General features: G+C 38.2%; 1 pseudogene; it reads left to right on the forward strand.

The window, feature by feature from the left end:
* LOC115990983 overlaps positions 1-8,203 on the forward strand; it is a 29,255-nt pseudogene extending 21,052 nt beyond the window's left edge.

An 8,203-nucleotide genomic window follows, 5' to 3' on the forward strand; every position in this document is an offset into this window, starting at 1 on the left:
GGGCACGTTGACCACTAATCAGCAAAAGTCTGGTCCGAATCTAAGAACACCACCATATAAGACAGCGGGTAGAGATGTTATCTATGTCTCGGGGTTTTTTGAGGGTAAAGCTCGGCAACCTCAAAGCAGAACAGTGGTGGCGCAACCAGTGGATGTAGAGCCTGACATGGAAGTGGAGTGGACAAGCGGAGTATTGAATGCTAAAGCCGTTACTTGCCAAGAGTCTCCTATTAATTCGGGGGGGGGGGGGGGGGGGGGGGGTGTTGGGTGTCCATTACAAAGGAAAGCCTTAAACACATCAACTCCATTCCGAATATCTCGCAGTCTTTGAAGCACAAGGTGGGGTGTACTATACGGGTTTCCCAGCAAAACCTAACGCGACTGAAGACGTAATGAATGTGCCCAACTCAACAAGATCAGTTGAGGAAAAGATCACGTTAAGTGCATTAAATATTGGCATTAATCTTGGAGATACAAATTTAAATCCCAAGATTTTCAAGTCAGCCACCACCAGTAGGGTTCCAGAGTTAATGCAAAAAACCCTAGTTGACTCTAACACTGCCAATCATGCTCATAACCCTACCATCAATGCGCCTTCAATCGAAGTCATTAATGAGGACGTGTCAAAACCTTCCAATCTCAGAACATGGAAATGTATCATGCATTAACCAAAACCTAGTGAGGCACAGTCCAAAGTTGAACAAGGGAAAAAAAGAAAATCATGCACTGAGTTAACAGGTTAGCACAATGTACCTAGAAAATCATGCAGGTTGTTCAAGTTGATCAGAACACATCCAATGTATTGTTGGAGGCTGTGGGGCAGTCCCGCCAAGAGCCATGAGTCTACTAGTATGGAATTGTCATGGACTTGGGAACCTAGTGATAGAGAAAGAGCTTGGTGAGATTTCCCAGGCAAAAAATCCCTCTGTTATGTTCATTGCCGAAATATGGGCAGATGAAGATAGGCTAAAAACAATAAAACATAAGTTACAGTTCAATCACATGTTCATTGTCCCTCAGATTCATAGAGGTGGGGGACTTGTGCTACTCTGGAAGGATTCTATCAAATTGAATGTGGAAACTTCATCAAAAAACCACATTGATTGCATCATAGAAAAGGGAAGTGAAGATGTGTGGCGGTTTATGGGATTCTATGGTGAGCCAGTCACCCATAAAAGGTTTGAGTCATGGGATTTGTTGAGACGATTAAATAGGCAATTTGGATTACCTTGGCTGTGTAATGGTGACTTTAACGAGATTTTAAGAGGATCGAAGAAGGTGGGAAGGAGTACCAGAAGTCAAACACAAATGCAACTTTTTAGAGACACTATAGATGAATGTGGCTTCCTAGACATGGGTTATAAGGGACATCCGTTCACATGGAAGAAATTTTTTAGTGATGGGCGAACAATTGGAGAATGACTGGATAGGTGTTTGGCAAACAATGAGTGGATGGTTTGCTTTGGGGGATCTACAGTGCATCATCTGACCTACACTCACCCCTATGGATCATACCCGAAAATCTAGTGGCGGTTACTTCAAACAAGCCATTCCGTTTTAAAGAAATGTGGCTTGCTGAGAAAGGGTGTTCAGGTACTGTCAAGGCCGAGTGGGGGAAGTGCAAAAACAACAATAGTCCATCGAGTATTGTCAAGAAAATTGAGGATTGTGGTAAAGCTTTAACAAAGTGGAGCTGTAATAGCTTTGGCAGTGTCTATAGAGAACTGAATCACAAATAGAAACTGTTGGCTCAAGTAGAGTTGGAAGCTCTTACCATGGGAGTGAACTTTAAAGCCAGAATGCTCAAAACCGAGGTGAACGATCTCTTTGACAAGGAAACCAGGATGTGGTTCCAGTAGTCTAGATCTTTGTGGTCCATACATGGAGATAAAAACTCTAAATACTTTCACTGGAGGGCAACCCAAAGACTTAGGAGGAACCGGATTGATGGGATCAAGGATTCATAAGGAAGGTGGTGTTCAGATCCAAAAGAGGTGGCTTCGACAATTCTAGATTTTTACAGTAACCTGTTCTCTTCTCCCTAAACCTACCAACCCAAAGTGGTATTGGACTCAATACAGTGCATTGTGACCAATGATATGAATAGGCTGCTCTTGGAGGAATTTTCTAAGAATGAAGTGCATGTGCCTCTTAATCAAATGGCCCCTCTGAAAGCGCTGGGTTTGGATGGGATGCCCCCCATATTCTATTAGCACTATTGGGATTTGGTGGGTAAGGATATCACTCAATCTGTTCTTTTTTCTTTTTTTTTAAAAAAAAAAATTCTACTTCCCTTCCGAAACACATAAACCGCACCTTTATCACCTTAATCCCAAAAGTCAAAAATCCAGAGTTAGTGTCTGAATTTTGCCCCTTAAGTCTATGCAATGTTTTGTATAAAATATTCTCCAAGGTGTTGGCAAATCGTTTGAAAAGAATCCTTCCTCATATAACCACTAAAAATCAAAGTGCCTTTACAAAAAACCGGTTGATTATAGATAATATCCTTATATCCTTTTAGCTTTTAAGTCCCTTCATAGCATGCAAATTCATAATTCTACAAAGCGGGGTTACATGGCTTTTAAGCTTGATATGAGTAAGGCATATGACTGGGTGGAGTGAACTTTTTTAGAGGCTATTATGAGGAAACTGGGTTTTCATAAGCAATGGATATCACTTATAATGCTTTGTATCTCAACTGTATCGTATTCCATCCTAATAAATGGTGCACCAATGGGGTTCATTAAACCTACAAGGGGAATAAGGTAAGGGGACCCCTTCTCCCCGTTCTTGTTCTTATTATGCATCGAAGGCCTCCATGGCTTACTCTCTTAAGCAGCCTCGAGGGGAGATATACATGGTTTCTCTCTTAATAAGAGGAGCCCTTCACTAGCCCATCTACTTTTTGCACATGATAGCTTGTTGTTTTGCAGATCTAATGTTGGGGAATGTCGGAAAGTTGTGGAAGTGTTGCAAATATATGAGGTGGGTTCAAGTCAACAACTCAACAAAGCAAAAACCATAGTTTTCTTTAGCAAATCCACCAATGAAGAGAGTAGGCAAATGATTAAAGATTGTTTGGGTGTGGAAGAGATTCGGAGTTATGAAAAGTACTTGGGACTACCATCCTTAGTGGGTAGAAATAAAAAAGCAGTTTCAACTACATCAAGGAGCATGTGTAGAGGAAGCTTTAAGGTTGGGAAGAAAAATTACTTTCTCAAGGCGGTAGAGAAATCTTGATAAAAGCGGTGGCTCAAGCAATTCCTGCCTATTCAAAGAGTTGTTTCAAGCTTCCTATTGGTTTGTGCAACGAGATTGAGGGGTTTATTAGGAAGTTTTGGTGGGGTCAAAGGGGAGATAGGAGGAAAATACATTGGGTAAGATGGGAGGAGCTTGGTAAGCCTAAAAGTGAGGGTAGGATGGGTTTCAAGGACTTAGCATTATTCAACAATGCCCTCCTAGCAAAACAAGCTTGGAGATTACTCCATAACACAAATTCCCTCTTCTATAAAGTTTTCAAATCTAAGTTCTTTCCCCATTGTTCCATCATGGCAGCAGCAGAGTGCTACTCGGGTTCATACAGATGGAGTATTTTAGTAGGTAGGGAGGTGTTAAAAGAGGGGATGAGATGGAGGGTGGGCACGAGTGCAAAGATCCAGGCCTAGCTTGACCCCTGGATTCCATCAGAATTCTATCCTTATATTACTTCCCTATCAGTCAGTGGCTTTGAAGACGTGACTGTGTCTGCCCTTATCAATCCGAAATCAGCTTCTTGAAACACTCCTCTGTTACATGTTCTTTTCCTCCCAAGAGACATTGCTTAATCAAGTCTATCCCACTGAGCAACAAAGTAGTAGAAGACAAGCTCCTATGGCCCTTCACTCCTTTGGGCATATATTCTGTCAAGTCGGGGTACCATTTTCTATGCAAGTCCCAGAGCTCTGATGACCACTCATACCAACCAAACAATGATGGTATATGGAAGAAGGTGTCTTGAAACACTCCTCTGTTACATGTTCTTTTCCTCCCAAGAGACATTGCTTTAATCAAGTCTATCCCACTGAGCAACAAAGTAGTAGAAGACAAGCTCCTATGGCCCTTCACTCCTTTAGGCATATATTCTGTCAAGTCGGGGTACCATTTTCTATGCAAGTCCCAGAGCTTTGATGACCATTCATACCAACCAAACAGTGATGTTATATGGAAGAAGGTGTGGGGGCTCGCCATGCAGCCAAAGATTAGGAATTTTCTTTTGCATGCAATTAAAGACACCATTCCGACAAAAACTAATCTCAAACGGCGAAGAGTAGTCCTAAGTGACTGCTGCGATCACTATCATAACACCTCGGAGAATACCTTACATGCATTGTGGTCATGCCCCTCTCTGTCTCAGGTGTGGTCTCAGGATCAAAGCTGGAGGAACTGCTATACCAGGACATTTCAGAGTTTCAGGGACTTGGTTGAGCTCATTATTGAGGAAGGTTTGGATTTGGCTAACTTTGCTACTATTGTGTGGATGGTGTGGCATCGGATGAATGCTTTGAGAACTACCAACAAGATCTTCCCGATTCAGCAAGTGCTTCCTGAGGTGCGGGCAGTCCGAGCTGCTTATGTTCACTCCATTCCACCTAAACCCCCTCACCCATCATCTCAAGGTTCAAATCGGGTCATCTGGAAACCTCCACCCTGGCCGAGACTCAAAGTGAACTTTGATGGGGCTATGTTTAGGGAGAACGACTTAGTAGGTGTCGGTGTCGTGATTCGAGACGATAACGGTCTTATGGTGGCTGTAATTGCGGAAAAGATCTCACTCCCCTACTCGGTTACTGTAGTGGAAGTTCTCGCTGCAATAAAAGCCTTGAGATTTGCTAGAGACATTGGTCTTAAGTCTCTCATCCTTGAGGGGGACTCCAAGATCACCGTTGACGCTCTGTTAGGGGATAACATGGAGCATGTTGAGTTTGGAAACCTGATAGAGGAAGCTAAGTGGCTGTCAAGTCAGTTTGTTGAGGTGAATTATAGTCATTTTAGCAGATAGTGCAATTGTGCTGCACATAACACTGCTAAATATGCAAGACATTTTAGCGAGTATATGGTGTGGATAAAGGGTGTTCCTCCACATCTTTCTGTTGTAATTCAAGCCAATTTGGCATCTTTTGAATAAAATTACAGTGTTCTTTCTAAACAAAAAAAAAAAAAAAAGGGTTCTTCTACTTTGTAATTTTTTTTTCAACTTCAATGGAATAAAGGTTTTAGTAAGTTTCCTTTATATATAATCTAGTCTTTCGACAATTATTAGTTTATAAGAAAATTTAGAATATCAAAGGTTACGAAGCACGTAGTCATTATGATTTTTTTTAAAGATATTTCCACTCAACTTATACATTCACATTCACCCTCAAAGTAGACGGATTGCTACAAAATTTAGTTCTTAATAGATATAATGTTGACCTAATTCTCTAAGATTTTAATTAGGACTAATTTGATAATTCATAATCTACTCTTATGTTTAGAGACTAAATTTTAAGACTAATTTGAAAATTCATAATTTAGTCAAGGAACATTACTTAACCAGTTTATGTCCCCATATTCTCAGTCCAAGTGTTTATGACTGAGAACTATGATTGTTTTTAGTGTACATTTGTTACTAGGATTTAACCAAGTTATTTCTAATTTTAGATGGAAAAAACAAAATAAAAATATTTAAAATAGTCAATTAAATGAGAATACAATTACCATAAATTATCTCATTAATTACAACTTTAAGTGCTAATTCAATGCAATGTCCAAAATTAATAAAAATTTGAACTATCTAGAACTCATAATTTCAAAAATAAACCTTTTTTTTTATCTTTTAGATGAAGCAAAAATGCTAAACTTCGTGTGTGTATATATATAAACATAAACTTATATATATGCTTATGTTTTTTTAGATGCATTGTAAGTAAACTTTTGTTAGGAGGAGTCTTTTCATTGTGAATATGATATTTGGGAAGCCAAGACCAAGACTCCACTTTAGGCTTAGAATATGGCCTAAAGGCTATCAATGAAGCAAGAAAAGCCTAGTCTTATAATAAGGCTCCAAAAAATACTTTCTACAAAGACAAGCTAGCACAATGGATGACTTACCATAATAAGTGCTTAATTAATAGTCTAGTGGTAAATAAGAGAAATGTCCAGCGGTAGATGTCTATAATATTAATAAATGTATTCGCATAGTAAAAATTATGCATTTTTTACATAGTCAGTTAATATAAAGTGAGCCCATTAACACAAGAGGAAAATGGTCTAGTAGTGAATATGATAGACATCTAGTTGTAACGTTGGATTAGTTAATAAATGTGTTTACATGATAAAAATCACATATTTTCCTCATTATTATTAAGTTAACATGAAGGAAAATTTCCATCATATCCAAGATATTATGACCTTCATTATAATAGAAATAAACAATGATTAAAGGTTTCATTATTACAAGTAAAAGAGGAAAATTAGGATCGAATGAAAGGAGAGAGACCCCCAACTTAGTGCAGCAAATATTTAACCAAGGTTCTTATGCCCATAATGGAATATGTGGAAGGATGTGTGGTAAATGATGAAAACTACTCTTATATGAATGGGTGAGTAAATATATGGTGATGTGGGAATAAAATGGTAAAGAAACTTTGCTAATTTGGGCCATGGTGAAGAGAGACCAATTGTAGCTAACTATAAGATCTTTATGGTGATGGGTTTCATTAGAAAATAGAAGGAATGTTTGTTTGTTGATGGGTATGGGCCTTTATGAACTAAAAAATAAACTTATTTCTGAATTAAGGGCCGAAAATAGCTATATTGATGAAGACATGAAGAAAAAGATTGAAAACATCACAAAACTAGGTCGAATATCTAAAGAGATAAGCAAAGAACACAAGGGATTCAATGAGTGGATATTGGTTGCAAGCTAACGTGACCATCAAACAATTCTTCAAGTACATACTTTATATTCTCTTTGTCTCATGAATTAAGTATACTTTAGTATCTAAATTTTATTCAATTGCATGGCTTAGTTAATTAATTAATAATAAAAAATTTGTAGATACTTATTGATGGGAGAGACTTTGAGGCTGTCGACATTCAAGGACAACCTTTACCTACCTTGGTATAATGTGAAAAGAGACCCCAATACCATCACCATTTTAAGGCAAGAACCATGAATGCAATGGTAAACCATACATCATATCTGCATGCAAAATGCTTCACCAAGCTAATTCTTAGTTTGTAAGTATGTTATACTCATAATCATCTTTCCTAATAAAAAAAATTAGATAAGGATGACATCGAGAATAAGCAAGAGTCCAATAATTCTTAACGTGGATTGCGATATATACTCAAACAATTCAAAGTCAGTTAGAGAAGCTTTATGCTTTTTTATGGATGAAGAAAAGGGAAATGCAGTTAGTTTTGTATAGTTTCCACAAGCATTCGAGAACCTAACAAAAAATGATGTTTATAGTAGTTCCTTGAATGTAATAATGGAGGTAAGCTTCAAAAATTAACTTATAGTGATTTCAATATGTTGAATTGAAAATGCATGCCTTTGACTAGAGAAGATTGTAACGAAATTTCTATCGTGCTATACACTGAAACAAAGATGGAGATGCCAAGATATGATGGGAATGGAGGATGTAGCTATATTGGTACTGGGTGCTTCCACAGAAGAGAGACTCTTTATGGGCAAAAGTATAGCAAGATTTTTAAGGCAGATTGGAAGAGATTAAGCAATAGAAGTGTAGAGGAGAGTACAAGTGTATTAGAAGAGAAATGCAAAGTCTTTGCAAGTTCTAGCTATGAAAAGAACTCTCAATGGGGAAAAGAGGTCTGCATGTGTGTGTGTGTGTGTTCAATTCATGTGAACCACCTACATGCTTATTTGTGATGTGTGTGTATGTGTACAATTCATTTGAAACTCTTATACACTTATTTGCAAATGGGTTTGAAGTATGACTGTGCAGTAGAAGATTTATTGATATTAGCCATGCAATGTCGAGGTTGGAGATCCATATATTTCAATCCAAAAAGGAAGGGCTTTCTAGGAGTTGCTCCCACAACACTACCATAGTCACTTGTACAACACAAAAGATGGTCTGAAGATGATTTTTATAAGAAAATACATAAGAACCTCACTACTTCCCTCAAAAAATATGAACACGCCCAAAACTAA

Source organism: Quercus lobata, chromosome 5, assembly GCF_001633185.2.
Source record: "Quercus lobata isolate SW786 chromosome 5, ValleyOak3.0 Primary Assembly, whole genome shotgun sequence".
In the NCBI taxonomy this organism is placed as follows: Eukaryota; Viridiplantae; Streptophyta; class Magnoliopsida; order Fagales; family Fagaceae; genus Quercus; species Quercus lobata.